Source organism: Gymnogyps californianus, chromosome 7 (assembly GCF_018139145.2).
Source record: "Gymnogyps californianus isolate 813 chromosome 7, ASM1813914v2, whole genome shotgun sequence".
Taxonomy (NCBI): Eukaryota; Metazoa; Chordata; class Aves; order Accipitriformes; family Cathartidae; genus Gymnogyps; species Gymnogyps californianus.
The window spans coordinates 6,412,747-6,433,162 of NC_059477.1; the positions used below are offsets into that span (position 1 = coordinate 6,412,747).

Below are 20,416 nucleotides of genomic sequence, written 5' to 3' on the forward strand. Positions count from 1 at the left end.
AGAGAGAATTAGTGACAGATACAGGGGAAAAGGAACAGAAAACCACCAGTGTCAGCTGGGGTGGCCAGAGCGGGCAGTGAATTTTGAATGAGATGGACCAGTGAAAGATGTAATTCTACTAAGCAGCCAAGGGCCCTGGATCCAAGGCCAATTTCTGCTATGGGGAGCATTTTACCAAAAGCAAAAGGTGCTGATGAGCCTGAGAAACCAGCAGCCACAGACAAGTGGAAAAGCTGGAGGGGAGGCATTGGAGGGCTGGCGAGACAGACCATCTCAGCAAGTTTCTGTGAAGTCCAACTGGCCCTTCCCCCACAGACACTGCAAGACTGAGGCTTTTAATATTGCAAGGACTACTTCAATCCATAGGCTTAACCTTCCTACAGCAAACCTGCACAGAGATAGAGTGCCACTGTCTTTCTGCTGCGAGCCAGTCCATCAGCCGCAGCCCGGCCAGTCAGCATTTCAGGCATGGACAGCAGCTACAGCTTCTTGCAGGGGCTGAGTGCCCCTGCTTCCCACCTGACTGACATCCTGCACCACTTCATCTTTATATACATCTGTCTTCTGATGATCTCTGCAAGCAGCATTGCTGGGCAACGGAAATGCTCTGGGTTCAGTATTCATAAACACTCACGGCTGTAAATCCTCAAAAGCCTTTTTAAGCTCTGTTATAACATATGACTTTCTTTCCCATGACAGTTTATTATACTACTATTTCTTTCCCTTGTTTTATGAAGAAAGGGAGCATAACTGCAAGGAAGCATATTAGCACCGCAACATGAATTGAATCCAAAGCATGATAACATTTTTTTGGCAGAATGGATATGAGCAGTTTGGGCCCCTCATTACATTTAGTAAACTATACAAACAGAACTACAGGTGGAAAGGAGATGCTCACATCAGGGACTACCCTTCACACTACAAGCCTAGCCTAAGGCTTTTCAAGTCAACAGTCAATTCCATAGATGCTGGATTAGGCCCAGTAAGAGTATTTCTAAAATTATTTTATCAATTTTACTTCAGTAACAGTATTTTCAGAACACCTAAAAAAAAACAAAAAAAAAGAAAAAAGGCCCAAAGACCAGAGTTTTATAAATGGAGTGAAATTCTGGGTGAGTGAAAGAAGGTATACTTCCCCCCGCCCCTCCCCCCCCCAACATTATGGATTTAAAGTCTACTTTTCTGTATTATATATGATTATACACACATATATACACAGGCCAAATTCATACTTGGTTACAGAAAGAAGCTGATTTGCTCCAGGAATTAATTTGTCCGCAGTACTTTATTCCAACAGACCTCATAAAAATACTTCTAACTCCAGCACTCCTTCACTGTTATGAGGAAGAAGAGTTTGTTTTGGTATTTCTCCTGCCCATTTGGATACTGCAGAAAGGCATTTTACGGGTCAAGACAGTGTTATTACAAGGGCTCCTCATAATAAAGAGAGCTCTGGAAAATGTAAATGCAAACACTAACAAAATGTAAGTGAACATGTGGACACAGATGCAATGATTTGACTGTATGCCCTTCCTTATGTCTCACTGCTTTTCTCCATTTTTAATTACAGGTTGGTATGTTAGGGGGAAAATCACAAATATTTTGCAAAGCTGACACCATGGCTGAATGTGTGCCCTGCGGGGCACAGACTAACCTTTAACAGATGAAGAATAAAAAATAAGTTTTGGATTGCACAGCCAAGAAGTATTTTGTGGCACAGTCGTGATGGTATCAAATAGCAATCCAAAAAGGTAACTGAGGTGGCTCCCGTGCTCAAGATGTCTCTGGAACAGAACCACAATCATCTGCCAAGTTGCCTATAAAGAGTATCGCAAAAGCCCTGAGCCTCCATGAGCCCTGTTTTAAACGTAATCAGCAGAAGGTGATTCCCCCCACAGATCACCTTAGAACTGGGAGAGGAAAAAATAAAGAAAGAAATAAAAAAAGGAAAAGACAGACAGTCTTGTTGCTACAGCTCTCAAATCAGCATCAGAAGAAGAGCTCCCCAAGCCTAGGTCTTCCTCAGGAGTGCTGCACGATCTTTAGCAAAAGGCGCAATTGCCTCATTTCTGCCTGCGCAGGAGGGCTGGTGTCCCAGCCCCGGAGTGACACAGCTGGCAGCAGTAATGGTAGCCTTCACATGTGGTGAAGAACAATGTCACCAGCACGGAGACAGTAGAATTGGGAGGCACCTCTTGGCTATGTGCAGACCCTCCTACCCAAAGGCATCCACATATACAACTTGCACAGTCAAACTGCAGCAATACAGCTGCGCAGAGCCTTCTGCTTGCAGGATCTTGACCTGCACCTGGGCTGCCTGGCTGCCAAGCACAAACTCCCAGGAGCAGGAGTTGTTACACTTAATGCACTCTTCTGCTGTTGTTCCCTGCATTCAATATGCTAAATAAAATTAAACACATCGCATTTCCTGCAAAAATACATGAATGAGGAATGACAGCACACAAAAAAAGGCAGGGCCTAAGCATCGGTGGATCTGTAAATATCACTCTGAGGGCAAAAGAGTTACAGGACAAGAACACTGAAAATAACAGGATTCCACTATAATAACAATATGCTCGCTCAAAAACTCTCAAGGATCCTTCCTAGCCAGTCACGCTGTACTCGGGGCCGTACAGCCACATCATACTAAAAGGCCTATGAAGAACAAAATCTCTGACTACCCTGCTCTTACACCCTCCCTTGGCAAACACAACACTGAGGGCACACAGCAGACTGAGCGGGGACAAGCAAGATGCGCAACAGTTCAGAACGACACTCTGTCTCCTTTCGTCTGTGATACAGCCACAGAGAACTTATCTTTTTTTTTTTTTTTTTAAATTCATATATTCTTTAGTGAGTTCTTTCAGGGAGTTATTCTTGGTTTGTATACTGTTTGCGAGCCACATGGATGCGTTACGTGTACCAGGGAGCATCGTTTCCATCCCTTCTGTTCTATAATTAATGACTAAAGTGCTCAAGTTTCCTGCTTGTAAGTAATGCACACAATGGTATTTAAAGTTTTTACACATGCTGGCTAGTTATACAATTGTAAAACTACTTTTAGTAGTTGTATACATCAGTCTTGAATTTACCTTTTCATAATTACTTCCACAAGTGTTCACTGAAAGACTTTTTTACTAATGGACACTACACTCAACAAACCTAAGAAGTACGTTCCTTGAAATACTCAAAGGCATTTTGTGTATTTTGCAGGAAAGATTGCTGCAATAAGCAATTCTGTCCGTGTCTCACAGCTGCTGTTACAAATACTGCTGTTCTTATCATTCATTACGTAACACCACCAGTACAAATAACAGCACCAATTCTTATTTTTATGATTATTAATATGCTCAGTTGTATTGCAGCAGTATTTCATGGCAACTTTCCAAGGAAAAGGTCTCAATTCTCCTAGGCACTGTACATCCATCCAAGGAGAAAGCAAGCTCCTGCTCAGGGGGACATCAACAGCAGCTCTGAGTACAGTGAGCCCACAGCACAAGGCACTGAGAGCACAAACCTCTGCGGATCTCAGCAGGTTTTGAAAAAGAGATGGAGGCCCCTTTGGTATATGTACAGGACTATGGTGTGAGAGGGGATCACAAGAGTTTTATATCTCAGGTTTCTATCTTCTCTGAAGGCATTCAGCACATTATTGAGCATCCCAATTTGTTGCTTTAATTTCTATCTTATCATGACCATGGAAAAAAAATGTTATCAGTGCAATCTTGACTCATTCTTTGGCATCTAATGCTCCTTTAGTTTTATCATCATGTTGCTAAACCCAAGAAAAGATTACTCAACTGTTGTCTTGTCCTTTAGAGATTCAGAGCATACAGTGTACGAGCTGCATGCTGGCTCTAGCAGAGCATGTGTTATGAGCTAGGAGCTCACTGCGCAGCACATTCAGCTGCACTTTGTTTCACTTAAAAACAAAGCATGTCTGTTTCAGATTTCCTATAAACTTTAGAAAGACACAAGATCAACAGTCAGACTACACTCAACTTTGCCAGGAGCATGGGGAAGTCATCGGAGCAGTATGTCATCGGGTCAGGGATCTGTCCTCACTGGACAGCTGATCCCGAGAGCAGCTGAGCACCTCTGCGGCTGGCCAGGATTACACCCCGCTGTAGCACCAGGATGAGGCCTGGCAACACAGACTTGCTGGCATACCCTTAAACTGCAGCAGTAACTAAGCTCTGATTTAACATTAAGTTATCAATACAAGTATCAGCCATCTTGAATCATTATAAACTTGGTTTATACTGCATTAAGTCAATATGGAGGACTCTAACACCAATCCATCAGCCAGGCCACTGCAATCACATTAAGAAGTGCTGAGAAGGGTTTTGGATTAATGCAAGTAAATCCACCCTTAAACAGATTTCAGTTAAACTGCTGCGACTATGGAAATCCTAAAGTAGGTAGTTCTGTCCTAAATTAGTAAATGTTACTGGATTTGTCCCTTCTCTGACCCCAGTCAGAGACCACTTCAGGTGGACTGTGACTGCAGACTGGGTTTTTATGCCTTTGCTTTCAGACAGAAACGAAAAAAAGCTGGAGCTATCAGTGAGATTACTCCCCGGTGTGCTCAGGGCTGAATACGAGGGAAGAAAGGTGCAGCAGTTCTGAATCCTGCACAGGGCAGCCTGGTTTCGAGGGCTAGAGTGTCCAAAGGCAGAACCTGATCAGTCTCCAGATCCTTACAGCCCTGTGCTTTCCATTCCTGCTACCCTTTCTCCACAATATCTCAGTCTCAAATTTTTAAAAAACAGCAGAGGAATTTGGAAAATCTACACTGGCAAGAGAGGCTTCTAACCCTGTGAAACTCCAAATCAACTCTCTTGACATCTTATCTTGGAAATTATCAGCACAGAAATGCCAATAAAACCCTAACACTCTTCCCAACGCTCACAGAGGATGTAAAATACAGTTGCAAGAGAGTAGCAGTCACTAGCCCGTGCACTGCTGCCAGAAGTACCTGTAGGGCCTGACAGCACACTGACCAACACTACCGCCTGGCAGCATAAGGATATACCGAGTAGGTGAACAGTGCTCCTTGCTACAGAGCAGAACAAGGTGCTTTCCCCAGTGCAAAAATGAGACGCCAGTTTAGCGTGATTTCCTCTCTGCTATACTACCTATGTGGTGGACTGTGCTGCCCTGTACATGGAGTCAGCAGGGATTTGTCAAGGAACTTTTCACAGAGATGTTTTGTGTATTTGTTTCCACATCTGTAACTCAAACACCTGAAATGAGTGTTTGAGGATGTGCCACATGCAAGTCCCCAGAGCTGTCACATGGACCTTTCTCTCCCCAGTCAAACTCAAGGCTATGGATTCCACCATAAGATGAAGTTTTTCAGTATTAAATGCTACGATGCTGAGCAGCATAGTGTTCAGGTCCCTTTGGGCATGTGGATGGAAGTGACTTAGGAACCACAGACACACAGGCAACTGGACGATACGGGGAGCTTTATACTGACATTTAAATACTCAGCTCCGTGATCTCTCCCCCACTGCTCTCTATTCCTGTATCTAGCAGTCATGAACCTCTTCCCCTTGATGATGAAAAGGCTAAAGAAAGGCACTTTCTTAAATGTGACTCATTTTCTTTTAGCCAATTAAGGCACACATTTGCTTTTTTAAGAGCAAACACACACACAAAGTAAGAAAAAGAAAAGATGAACCCAATTTACTAACCACACATACTGAAAAATCACCTTATCGCAAGAACCAGGATGACTCAGAAAACAAATCTAAATAGCTTCTGTGATTTAGCACTGACTGACACCCAATGTATTAAAATAAATTGCCCATGATTTCTTGCAAGCTCCATGCTAATGCACTCCACAAAACGTCAGTGAAAATGCAGCAGTGCGTAACTATCTAGAGGCTTCAGTTGGTGGCAAATAATACAATGAATTGTCCCCTGACCAGGACAGGGAAAGGAAGTTAATCTGCATCTCCAGCCTTTTGGGGAACGTTCCAGGTTTGTAAAGCATGAGTCAGCAGCACTGCTGTTATAGAGGTTTTTTCCTAGCATGCTACTGGCAACACAGTCTCTTCTGCCTTTCCCAGCTGTGGTATGCCCGTGTAAGTGTCCATCAGGAAATAGCCACCTTTTGTATAAAATGGGACAGATGAATTGATACCCATTTATTCATTATCATGTTAAAAGTCATCGCAGACCTGTATGATTACAATATAGTCCTATACAGCAAAGAGCTCCACAGGAAGAAAGTTAAGTTGATGGGTGAAGGTGGGAGAAATCAAGTCTTTTACTAAATGTATTTTAACCTTTTTATTGGTACTGCTACTACAGTAATACCACAACTACCTTTATTACTGCAGCCAAGACAAAAGCCACCATACTAAGTCTCACGATCAAATTTTGCACATATGCAGCTGCCTCTAACCAAGGATCTCAATCATTTTGTGAAGTTGATGAATACCTCTACTGAGGAATACATTGGCATTTCTTTGTCTGTAAAACAGACAAAGAAAATAAAGAAGAGAAGGACGACACAAGCTTCCAGAAATTAACCTGGCAGCCTACAGCCCTTCACAGCAACTGCAGGCCTCCACCTAATCACTTCTTCCTCCAGCTGGGGCCATGTCAGCTGAGCTCCAGTTCATCCTCCATTGGATTTCTGTGCTTTGATGGTTATTTTCTTGACAGGTTACTCAGGGTCCTCCCTAAAGTTACTAAACCAAACTTCTGCTAACTGTCTAACTGTCCCTAACTCTAAATATTTAAACATAGCTTGACAGAGAGCGAAGGACAGAAATGTATTTTCTTCCTAGAAACCGAAAATAAAGCTGAAATGAGTCCTCCCTTCCCTCAAATGAAGAAAGCACTGACATAACCTCACCACTTGCTGCCCCTGCTCTTCCAGGAAGGCAGTACACACACACGATGGCCAGCCAGCACCCCGGAGCAGCTCTAGTGCATGCCCTGTCCTGCCCAGCTGACAGCACAGGGCCACAGAGAAACTGGGGTACTCTGGTACAAAGGTAATGGAAAATGTGGTAGGGGAGGAGGGGCACAAAAGATGTAAACCCACAGGAAAACAACTTCTGTCAGGACCATGAGCAGCCATTAGCTCCAGTCTTACCCACAGAAAACCAGTTTTATGTGGATTATGTTCTCCCCAGCTAATAATTTTTGAGTCCATTGACCAATTTCAGCCTACTTTAGTGCAGAAGCAGAGATAACTGTCCTCCTACAAGTCACGTGAAAACAGACACCCAAGTAGAAGAGACAGACCCTGCAAGTGACTCCTCTCAATGTCCCAACGGAAAGGAAAACCATAACATAGGACCCTCATTTGCCACTGAAAAATTTGCCTAGGAGAAAGTCATTCTAATTAGTAAAACAGCAGGAAAATCTTCACTGAGAATTCTTCATCAAGCACAAGACGTAAATCAACAGGAGTCAGCACCATTAATTCCAATGCTCAAAAAAAATACTTGTTTCATGTAATCATAGGACAAGACAACGTTGATACTGGCGATCTAACCCTAACCCTAGTAAACAAACTGAGGATGTTGAGACCCAGCCTGGAACAGCTGTAAAGCAAACCTCCTGCTTACCTCCATCACACATGCTAAGAGAGGGCCATCTAACAACTGGGGTTAAAAAACAGATGACGATCTCAGGACAGAGGTAGACACAGAGGCCCAAGCTTGCTCCTGATGCTGCTCCCTGCAAGAAAGCCCTGTGGATGAACTGACACCACATGTTGCTTCTGAATGCCTTTGGTGCATTTGGTCACCATGTCATTTGTTTAAATGAAGGCGAGTGCCAAACATCACGTCATTCTGGGTGCATGCCCTGGAGTCCACAACCTGTAATCGAACACATCTCGTTGCCACTGCACGCTCTGGCTTCTGTTGCTTTTTTGTATCAGCCAACAAAACAGTTTTCTTTTGATATTCCAAGCCACCTTATGCTACCCCTGTGGCCATAGAATTTTTAAGTCTTGTCAATCTAGAATTAATTCTCTTCTTACAGCGTAAGTGCCCCTTACCTCTACTTCAAGAAAATGATACTGTTTGAAATAATTTCCATTTTTGCCAGCATAACATCTCATTTTCTTCTTTGGACCCAGAAGGAACAATTTGTAACATGAATCTTAAAAACCCAGATCAAAGGAGGAGGTTAAAATGACTGATAAATCAGAGGTGTAAGAAATGTATATGTATTGTTTATTTAAAAACCAAAAAACCCCAGAGCCTCCTCACCAACTCTGATTTATTAACAAATAGTTGACACCCTTTCTTTGTTTTTAGGAGACCATAGAGGACTGATAAGACGCTGTGCACAGGAGATAAAAGACATTTCCACAGGAGATGAAAATCATTCATCTGAGCAGATCACGTTGTCAACAAATTTGACTCATTATCCACTGATACTGTAAAAACTAGGCAGTTCTACTCATCTGCTAACAATGCCATCACTTCTATTTGTGAGAGATCCTTCCTTTCCCCTTCTCCAATGCTGCAGCAAAACCCTGGATTCTGACATCAAGCCCAGCAAGCAACGTTAGTCCTTGAGACAGAGTTTGCAAAACATTAATGAAATCAGAATGAGACTGCAGTTTGGCTTGTTGCCCTTGGATAATGGAAGTGAAATTAAAAGTAGAGGGAAGAGAAGGGACTTGCTCATGGCTAAAAACAGATCGCTGAATGCATTTTTCAAGAATTAAAGCATTTTATACACTATTTACTTCAGGTTTTTCTATTTCAATGAGTATAGTGATGATTGATACCAGGAGGAAATAGTATTAAAAGCAACTAAGAAAAACTAACAAGTAAAGCATTTCTTTGAAGAATTTTATTTAGCCAGGAAAACCTATTAGGTAAGAAGCCTTCTGCCAAAGACAGAAAAAATACAAGGGCCAAGAGAACAGAAAGATGCGTAGAAGAGGAAAATGAGGAATAGAATTGTACGTAAGACAAACAGGAGAGAAAATATCCTGAAAAATTCACAAATGCTTTCCCCCAGGAAACAGCATCTATCAATCAGCCCTAGCAATTTATTGCAATGAAATTGATTATTCATCACATTTCAGAGGGATGCATTGCTGCTAGCAGTGGCCCACATCCTTGCCAGCACTGACGTTCTGGCTTGGGGTTCCTGCCTGTCTGGGGACCCAGACTGGCAATTTCAGGAGACCAGGCTTTCTCATAGAGTTATCATTACTCCTGGTTTACCCAGACTAGAAACATAACTGCCTTTCCTGAAGAATTTCGCACCTTTTTAATTCTGGTTTTTAAAAGGCACCCTGAAACTTCAGACTAAAGACACACAGAGATTTTGATTGCTGCCCTAAAAACAAACATATTCCCTCCAGGTCTAAATGCAGAGGTAAGAAGTATGATCATTTGTAGGACACCTGGGAAGAACAACACATGAAAAGTCTGGTTTGGAAGGTATTGGGTGAGAACTGGCACCTCAGAAGTTAATGCGAGATGGATATACCTTTCCCTCTCTCCAAGGTGGAGGGAGCAGATTTTCAATCCTGCCTAGATTTTTTTTTTTTTTTTAATTTAAGGGCACAGTCCCCACTGCAAATCAATGAGATCTATATTCCTTAACCACTTGACACATCTGAAAGTTCAATACAAAGAAAGTCACTTAATGTTTTTTATTCTGCAGGTTTTATCTCACCGTTTCCTTTGCAGCATCAAGGGGTTAGAAGCAACCAAAGCCAAAAGGTACTGGAGGAAGAGGATAATAAACTACTTCCCTTGGGAACTAGCAATGACACTGTCAAAAAAACCCAGTCTGTTTGCTTCATTTTGATATGCAGAAATAATTTCTGAAGTGCCAGTGATATGTCAAAAAGCCATCAGACAGATGCTCTTCCAGCACTGCCCCGCCCTGCCAGGCTACCGAAATGCTGTGCATAAAAACCCCGAGCTGAGACACATGTGGTTTTTGGCAGCAGTGAACGGGTTAAAAGAAGTTTCCCTCCTCCATGAAAGCGATGCAGTATAAAACCACCACTATGCTTTCTGCTGTGTGCTGTGATAGATTGTACCTGCTCTGAGCAAGCCAGTGGGTTTAACCCTGTTCTTGCTGATGCTAAAATCAATATTAAGACGATCCCACATCTGATATGACTGGAGGCAGTTGTGCACCCTCGCTATACAAACCCAAGACAATAGACAAGCACTCAGGTTTGTATCTTACCCTTTGGTAGGTGCAGCTGAAAGGACTAATTAAATAGCTAGAGCATATGCATACATATCAAAAATAACTTTACAGTGCCTGCCAAAACAATTTGAAAACCTACGCAAAGGTGTACAAAACAAAACATAGTTTGACAAAATGAAGAATAACAACTATTGTTTAAATCAAACAAACAAAAAAAACCAAACCAAAGAACAGCCCACACCCCATATCACATTCATTCCCACATTCTCAAAATCACATTCAAATACAGAGGTGTCCTACCTTTTTGATCTGTGAACAAGCAGATTCCAATCAGTGCGTCACGTCCAAGACTATATACTGGAGAATCTGTTAATATAAAACAAAGGTGGGGAAAAAAAAACCCCTGAAGATACTTAATTTTTGCTGAAAAACAGTTTTCAGCTATGAGGAAAGTTTTTTTTCTATTATACAAAGACATAGATGCATAAACATACCCACACAAGTATGTGTGCATATAATATACATTATGTATGCATCAAAGATATTTATAAACAAAACCACAGAAGTTTATTACCTATACATTTTAATTCATCCAGTGCGCACCGCTACAGAATTTAATCTACAGCAGACTAAATCCAAAAAGCTACAGCATAAAGGTATAACACTTTAAAATCCTCAACAAGCAAACAAAGCTGACATGTTTAAAAGAAAATCATTTACCAGCTCATATGCTGCCATACCACAAAAGCCTATCCTTAAATAACTGCTGCACAATCATTCTCCTGGAGTGTTCTTATCCATCGGCTCGCTGCCTATCTCCAGACAGACGCAGTCTGCAAGCCACCAGCTTGTATCTACCATGTGTACGTCAGGAAAAGGAAAACTGCAAATTAGAAGAAGTCCCCGCAGTGGTGAAAAAGAAAAGAGGGTGAGTGGGAGAGGAAGAGGGAGTTCACTGGCCACAGAAATTTCGAGAATGATGACAAACCAGCTGGCTCCGCCATCATCCACTTACAATAGGACGCTGCACCTCACGGCTGCTGAAGCAGTTTGTCAAGGGGTTGCTGGTATCAAATGCCTGACAGGCATTTTAATTGCATCCAACCAAGTGTGTCCCCAGGAATCGGGCCTTTAATCCTATGAATATCATCAACTGGTTTCTTTTGTGCTGCTGCCAAACACACACAGGCACGCACTGCATACAGGCAGCAGCGCACCCGGTTTCCACTGCGATGCCGATCCAAATCCTAAACAGGTTTTACGGACGGTACATGCTGAAAAGGAGGTCTTGAGGGATTTAGCATTTTCTGCATTACAGATTAGGAGGGCGATTTGCTCTCCCCCTTTATTTTTCTATCTAGCACTTCTGTTCACGTGTTGGAAGCAGCTCATCTATGCTGTTATTTGAGCCTTGCATTTGCTTATTCACACCAACGGGAAATAAAACCAGGGAAAACGCAGAAGTGCTGCAGGACTGTAGGGACGAGCAGGGACCCTTCAGGATTAATACAAGAGAGGAACAGGGCTCACTGCACAGTTCAGCTCGCAAATGAGTTGCTGTGAGGGGTCCAGTTTTACTGCCACTATTCAGCCACCGTGTCTGCCTTGATCTCACCTCCCTATTCCAAGACTTTCTCCAGAACAATGTTAATCTTAGTAGGACAAGGGACCTGTGAATTGGGAAATCACCTAGTGTTTTGGGAGGAGACACTGCACGACTGGGGAGGGGCAGCAGAGAAGGGGTAGAGGAACATGAAGGAATTTTAAAAAAAAAAGAGTGAGAAAAATTTGAAAGATTAACTGGTTTGTTTTCAAGCGTTTTAAGTTTGCAATGAAACGGCATAAGCAGCAAAGGAGCAGCCAAGAGAAACCAATGAGCCTAACCAGACTCTTAAAGGCTGAAGACAAGCTTAAATTTCTCTGCAGTCAGGACACACAAGCCAACTAGATCCACTTCCCAACAGCAAGCTGGTGCTTCTCAGTCCCTGTGACAGCAAAGCTCTTGAGAGGGAAAGATGTCAACAGGAGAAGGAAACATCTCCCTACCACAAAGTTTGGGAGAGGTCCAACAAACCCCATTTACCTTTCAGAGGGACAAGGGGCTTGCAGGAAGGAGTAACTAATCTCCCATGGATTTCCATGGCTTCTCTCCCAAAACTTTGGGGGTAGAGGGCTGCAAAGGGAATCGATTCCCTTCTGCTTTCCCCCATAACCACAAGATGACTTTTCACACATCCAAACTTTCCATCAACCAGAAGTTCCACCCTCATTGTTACAAACAGATCCTAGTGCCTTAAAAGCATCTGCCCTGACCTGACAGTTTTCCTCTACTCTCTAAATCACCACAGCAGTGAGGAGGATGAGGAAGTGGAGGAAGGTAGCCCCCAAAGACAGTCTGTATGGGACAAGGATGATGGTGGAGCAGGTACCACATGGCGGCAAAAAGGCCTTCAGAAGGAACGGAAAAAACAAGCAAGAGCAGCACTAGCACAATTCTTAGACCTTTCCTGTGAGAAAGCCTCCTGTGACTCATCAGAAGGGGTGCCTGCTGCTGCCAAACCTCCCACTGCAGAGCTCATCCTCTGCAGAAACCAAGGAAACTCTAATCCTGCCCTCATCTTCCTCAGCTCCACCATTTAACAGTTGGTGCTTGTTCACAGCATTGCTACCATCCCTCCCTCACTTCTACAGCTCCCCTCCACCAGTCAGTCTTCCCCCAAAGCAACCAGGAGCTCTGGGAGGTCCCAGAAACAACACCATGGAGTTGGGATAGTGGAGGAGTAGCAAGAAGTCCTTAAAACTGTCCTGTAATTTCTCTCAGATGTTCCTGACGAACCTCATGTGGTTCACAATGATACATATTGCCAGGCTGTGTCCTACACACTGGAGCCCATGGCTGAATCTTCAACCAGCCATCCAAATGGCCTTCACTCTGCCCATGCAAGCATTTCCAGGGACCCAATCTGCCAAAACAGCCCATGGCAAATGGTTTCGTCATAAGATACTGCAAATAAGAGACAATCTTAATAATCAAGTTTGTTCTGGCTGCCCTGCGATATGGCTTTTCATATTGCTATAAAAGCATTTCTGACAAGACAAAAGGCACTGGAGGACACAGGGATGAAGGGCCTAATCCAGGTAGATACTGGAACACAGGGAACACTCAGCACCGTCTGAGATTTAACCTCATGTTTTCCTGGCTCAGCCAGGAAAGCAGGAACAACCACAAAGCAAACTCATCACATGAAATTAATGCACCCCACAGTGAAAGAGGAACACTTGCGAGCAAAAGGAAAATACAAACCTTAGTAAGTTGACAAGTCAAGGTCCTGGAAATGTTGAAATTATGAACTTGTGCTACTTAGCATGCATTTTCAGCACCGTACCTCTGAAAGAGGAATAAAGACGTTTACAGTCTCAGTAAAGGAGGTGGTGAGACCGTGACTGAAGCCTGGTCTAAACTCTAAAAGATCTTGCATGTTCAGGCGGGTTTTTCTCTTTAATTCTGACATTCGTGCAAGACAGTGCACTCAGTTTCATTACTGTACTGTAGGAGAGCTTAGAAAATCCAGCTGCATACTGGGTGTCTCTGTGCAAGGTGCTGGGCAAAATAGGAGACAGCTTCTATTATAACAGATTACTTAGAAGAGCCAAAACACAAAAGGGGTGTCATGGTTTAACCCCAGCTGGCAACTAAGTCCCACACAGCCACTCGCTCACTTCCCCGCCCTGGTGGGATGGGGGAGAGAATCAGAAGAGTAAAAGTGAGGAAACTCATCGGTTGAGATAAAGACAGCTTAACAGGTAAAGCAAAAGCCGCATGCACAAGCAAAGCAAAACAAGGAATTCATTCACCACTTGCCATCGGCAGGCAGGTGTTCAGCCATCTCCAGGAATGCAGGGCTCTATCACGCATAACAGTTACTTGGGAAGACAAACACCATCATTCCGAATGTCCTCTCCTTCCTCCTCCTTCCCCCAGCTTTATATGCTGAGCATGACGTCATACGGTCTGGAATATCCCTTGGGTCAGTTGGGGTCAGCTGTCCCGGCTGTGTCCCCTCCCAACTTCTCGTGCACCCCCAGCCTGCTCGCTGGTGGGGTGGGGTGAGGAGCAGAAAAGGCCTTGATTCTGTGTAAGCGCTGCTCAGCAATAACAAAAACCTCCCTGTGTTATCAGCACTGTTTCCAGCACAAATCCAAAACATAGCCCCATACTAGCCACTATGAAGAAAATTAACTCTACCCCAGCCAAAACTAGCACAAGGGGGTAGTGGTAGCATTCTCCTCATTTTCAGGAGAATGGAAAAAAAAAGAACAGTTAAGGGGCTCGGGCTTGCCCAAAGTCACACACAACCACTGTGGCCAAGCCAAGCTGGAACACCCTCCCAGAACCTCAGCCTAAGATCTTTCCACCCAAACCACTGCCGAAATCTTGCAACCAGCCTTTAACAAAGGACTTGGGGGTTGGTTGCTTCTTTTTTAGCAAAGACTGGGTGAACGTTTCATGAAATGCCTAAAATAGCATCCAATATCATCAGTGATGTAGAATAAGAGGAATAAGTCTACTGAACAGAAACTGCACCACTCTGGTAAAAATAGCCCTGGAACAGGGAATCTTCTTTTTATTCGCTATTGTCTTACCACTTATAACAGTGCTGGAGATGGCTGCCTGCTGGAGAGGTTGAGAGGAGACGGATGCTTCACCAGACTGTGTAAATATTGCCTGTTCTTCCGCAGGAGTAATAGACGTCAGACTATCCTATTTTACCAGCCATTTGAGGGACAAACTTGCTTTCCTCTTTTCCCTCCTTGAGGGGGGGGGAAGCAGAATAGAAGGGCATTAACTAATTCTGGAAAAACACATGCAGTATAGCACACTAGCTCTTTCAATAGGGCTACACGGTGAGGAAGGCAGAGGCTGGAGTCACCGTCTGTATCTCTATGGTTACTGATAACAGAGAGGATGAAGGGTAGGGAGGAGTTAGGAAAAGCTGCAGGCTGAGTTAGCAGCTTCTGTGGGTAACAAGGTGCAAAGGATTTCAAGGCAGGTTAGAAAGTTTCAGGATGCAGGGGGACCCTGGTTTTGTTTTTAGTCTCCCCCACCAAAGAATGAGTGTGCAAGAGCTGATTTACCCGCCTCATGCAGCCAGCCCCTCCAGAGCCTTTTCAATTGCACTACTTCCTTTACACCAGCGGTGCCTCCAGCTTTGTATCCACAGCAGATTTCAACATCTTTACGGGACTTACTTGTCCTTCCTCCCAGGCTACCAAGAAAACAGGCCTGTACTGGTGACATTGCCCTTCCCCAGCATCCATGCAAAGGCATCATGCCGAGTATCAGGGCCAGCTCTCTTGCACCCATGAACCCACCAGCTGACACAACATGGGCTTCTGTGTGGCATGGTTATATAAATGAGCCTTCAAAACCCAGGCAAAATATGTCCTCTCTTTCCTCTATCTCAGCTTATTTGTTTTAAACCTGTCAGACAGATATTTCCAGGCATGATCTCTCTTCTGTGAATCCAAGCTGACTCTCCTCAACTGAATAATAGATATGTGGAGTACCTAGAAAGGGATCTCCTATTTCCATTTCACTCTATGGCAGCATGTCACTGAAATCAAGCTGGAAGATGTAGGATATTCAAATCCTCCCAGGCCTGCTCTTCAGAACAACCAATTCCGCACAGAACCCTTTGAAGCTACCAGATAAATGTATTCTTGGGTTTTCTTAGGAAATCCTTGGTTTCTAGCTTAGAGACCAGTAAGAACAAAAGAATAAGAAAGCAAAATTCATGAAAGGTGTTTGTTAGCCCCCAAACCTTGTATGTATATGTGGTATAGTTACTAGTAACAGCTGCAATGCAAGCTTTTGTATAATAGCCCCATAATAAACCATCACCTCTGCCCTGGGTACTGCACGTGGAGGGGAACAGCCCAATCTCACCGCTCGTTCAGCCCGCTGCTTCAGTGACAGCTGGGCAAAAGACCCCAAGCTCAAAATCCATCCACAGAGGAAAAGCAAAAAGTAAAGATATGAGTGAATAGTCATATCCCAAATTTTGACGTGGCAGAAGCAAACCTCCATCTCGGAGAACCACTGAAACATCACTAAACTCATCTGATGTGTCCCCATCAGCACAGCCTGCAAGTGCCTTGTCACCAACACATTGGGCCCAGTGATTTCCCCACTGCCCCGGAAGACAATTTCAATTTTCAGTTGGTTCCTTGAGCCTGCATTATCAGAAATAATTGATAGCACCAACACTCCTGCAGAAACTAATGCCACTTGAGAGTTCCATGACTTTCCACAAAATCAGATCACTGAACTGCACACACCCACGAGCATAATGTCTTCAGAGGCTGCGAGACAGACCTGTGCAGTCAACACTTCATTATTAGGAAGCTCAAAGATTATACAAGCTAACACAAAGCTCCTCTCTGACAGTCCCGAGCCACTGGAGTGTCTACAATAGATTCATTACTGTTTTAAACATGTAAGTGAAAGAGATGGGTTTATTCTTCTTTTCAATTTTTATTTCATCTTTAATTCCACTTCCTGCAGGGAGCTAAACAGCACAGTTTTGCACTACCACATAAAGTAGTAGCTGCAGTGTTATAGCCACAACAAGCTAAGGTCATAACAGAAGGCAAGTTTTCAGGGAATAGTATTTGCTCTCATCAGAGCGGTGCTGGTGCACACAGCAGTCAAAACACAAATGATAATTAATGCTCTGGTCTACCTAAAGATACCATTTTTCCTACAAATCCTCCCTCACATGCCAGCAAGAGATGGAGGCAACTCCTGTGGCCACCACAAGCACCAAGTCCTGTGAGGGACTCAGGATTCACGACTGCTCCCGAGATAAATGAGAGGATGAGGTTTTGTCAGTCTCTCAGAAACTGAGTTTTTTCTGAATGAAAATTAAGAGTTAAGGGTGTGAGAAAAAGGCAAAGATAGACTGACATAGTTAAAAACAATGCTTGTGGTGTTGCCTTGACTGTTACAAGGTCACCAACTGCTTCTTGTAATTCCAGTTCTCAAAATCCCCCTTGCCACTACCTGGCTCTTTGCTCCAAAGCCTCCTCCCAGCTCTCTTCCAACGGCTGCTTCGTTCTCACTCCTCCTGTTCCATTTGTTTCCCACTCTTCCCCTTTCACTTCCATCACTGCCCTCTCTTCTTCATGCATCCTTCCTTTACCTCCCTCTTTCTCTTACCTCCCCCTAGCAACCCTTGCCTCCCCCCCAACAGGTAAAGGATGCAGAAAAGTCAAAAGCCTGAACAGCATGTGCTGCATGACATCTGTGGAGCATTGCGTTACTTATTCTGCTTGCCTGCGTTAGTCCTTCCTCCACAGCTTCATCCTGTCTTTAGGGGCAGTTCTGCCCTTCGCTCTCTGCTTGCAGAGGAAAGTGATTGCCCAACACACTCACATAAATTCCTGCTTCAAAGAGATGCTTAAACCAGGCTCCTAAAGCTGCAGGATCCAAACCGACCAGTTAAGGCTGAAAACCATGGTCAACTTTCCCATTACACCTCTGCCTAGACTGAGACACACACTCCTGAGAGCATGTAACGGTTGGTACCTTCCACTTCAACCCCAGCCTTAACCTCAACTTAGCCACAGGTGCTCTGGTAGCCCTTGAGTATACACAGCCCTTGTCCCGGTGGATGTCCACGTGAAAGCTTGTCGTACCATGTGCATCTTAGAGACACACAGAGTGTTTCTCCATCCTGTCACATGGCTTATGACTAAGAAAATACTGCAGATACAAACCCTACCACTTCTTCTCATCTTTTCTCTCTCCTGGCCTACCAGTGGGGTGATGAATCAAGACAAAAACTTGCTTACAGTAAAATATCACAGCTACTGTGACAAAATTTATTCAAATGTCAGTTTGTACTTGTCCTGGTTTCGGCTAGGACAGAGTTAATTTTCTTCCTAGTAGCTGGCATAGTGCTGTGTTTTGGATTTAGTAGGAAAAGAATGTTGATAACACACCGATGTTTTTAGTTGTTGCTAAGTAGTGTTTATACTAAGTCAAGGATTTTTCAGCTTCTCGTGCCCAGCCAGCAAGAAGGCTGGAGGGGCACAAGAAGCTGGGAGGGGACACAGCCAGGACAGCTGACCCAAACTGGCCAAAGAGCTATTCCATACCATATGACATCATGCCCAGTATATAAACTGGGGGGAGTTAACTGGGAGGGGGGATCGCGGCTCGGGAACTAACTGGGCATCGGTCAACGAGTGGTGAGCAATTGCATTGTGCACCACTTACTTTGTATAGTTTAATTCTTTTAGTATTGCTATTGTCATATTATTATTATTATCATTATCATTGTTTTTCATTCCTTTCTGTCCTATTAAACTGTCTTTATCTCAACTCACAAGGTTTTTTTTTTCCTGATTCTCTCCCCCATCCCAGGGGTGGTGGGGCAGTGAGCGAGCGGCTGCGTGGTGCTTAGCTGCCGGCTGGGGTTAAACCACGACAGTACTTCACTTAACCATGTAACCTAATGTTTTTCAATTAACTGTCATGTCATACCTCATAACAGAAGCTTTAGTTATTATTCTGTATTAAATTTATAAATAAAATATTTAAAATTCATGAATCATTTGTTGAATCAGATTTTGCATGACATGCAATTAAAATATAAACTCTGAGCTGGCACGGCCTTAAACATATATAAAAAAATAACTGCAATGTAAAATACACAAATTTATCTGTTTTGTCTAATCATAGGTTTTGGGCAGTATTTCAATTTAAATCCCATTTATATTTAGGACAATCTGTAAGCAAACGTTTCAGTTCTGTTTCAGTCAGTGGGACATTGGCACGTAGTGAAATGCAGTATTGAAAATAGAAGTTTTCCTGAAATGTGTCTGTATCTGTGATCGCTTTCAGAGAAAAGGTATTTGCTCCTTCATTTTCATAAGTCAAGTTAAAGATCAATCTTTTTTCAGAGATATTTTCCCTAGCAGCTAAGTACTGCCTTCGTAAAAGCTACCAGCTAGTTATTTTCTCCCATGTCCACACTTTCCTTCAAGAAATTTTTTTAAAAAATTGGTTAGCCCTAATAACTCACTGCTTTTCCTCGACAGCGAAACCAACCAGACAGGCAATAGAAATTGCAGTAACATGTAGTAACATGTAGCAGAATTGGTTTGAACAGCTTCTCACTTAGCAGCGCTTTATGTAACGAAGGCAGTCAGGCAGAAACCCATGGAAGAGCTACCAGCAGCTGAGCCGCGTGGAGGGGAAGCAGCTCTGTCCTCACTACAAAGGAGAGACAACAAAAGCCGCCTTATGAGAACGCTGCTGACTCGTCAGCCTGACCCACATGGGCGCAGATGTGACACTGTGCCAGCATGATGCAACAGCTTATTCCCTTTTCGCATGGGCATCCAGGTCCTTTGCATGGAGATGAGCCTGTCCAATAGCTGTCCTTCACAGACTGCAGATTTCCAGTAAAACCAACCATAATTAATAGCCACTTTGACCTCTAAGACAAAGCCCAGCTAAAACCACCAGAAGCCCTTCCTTGACTTCAGTGCATTTGGATCAGAACTTGTATTTCACACACACTCTTGAAGCACTTCAGACAAAGGCAAGGAGGGCTGGCAGTGTGCACACAGCGCATTACAGGTACCCTCTTTGCAGAGGACCCCGTTGCAAAGGACTTCTTAATGGATTTTGACTGTTGCATTTACTGTGAAATGAACATAGCAGATACTGCAGGCTAATTCATTAGCTACTTGTGATTGATTCTTGTTTTCATCACCATAAAAGCAGATTTCCTGTGGTTAACATAATGATCCCAATTCCCTCTTTGCTTACACACATTTAAGTCAGCCACAGCTCCACTGAGCCCACAGCAGTTGCTACATCAAGAGTAAAACGGGTTTAATGACTGGAGACTTGGACTGGCTAACTTAAACGTAGGTTTCATTCACCCTGGTCTCACAGTGCTGTCCAAAATGATTTTTAAGCTCTTTGTACATGAGAATTACTGTCCTCATCTCTACCAGGTAGTTGCCTCAAGGGTGAAAAGCAGCAGCTGTTTAACAGCACTCAGTTACACTGCCCATGAGCTCAGGGTACGAAGCAAAGAGTGCCACATCCAATCGCCATCACCAGGGAGACTTTTGGGAGGTGTAACGTGATTATAGTCAAACCTGGTTTATCAGAATGAGATGGAAAACAAGAAAGTCATTAGGCAAAATGGAATTTCGGATAAATGAAGGACCTTGG

The 20,416-nt window shown here is 43.6% G+C and overlaps 1 protein-coding gene across 3 annotated transcripts in view; it reads right to left on the minus strand.

The window, feature by feature from the left end:
• The window catches only part of MAP2 (microtubule associated protein 2), a 229,209-nt gene that overhangs the window by 128,869 nt on the left and 79,924 nt on the right, over positions 1 to 20,416 (minus strand). For all 3 annotated transcript variants that reach the window (XM_050899942.1, XM_050899941.1, XM_050899938.1), the window contains exon 3: positions 10,462 to 10,527. The gene's annotated coding sequence lies outside the window, so the exon portion shown is untranslated. The remainder of the gene's footprint in view (positions 1 to 10,461; positions 10,528 to 20,416) is intronic.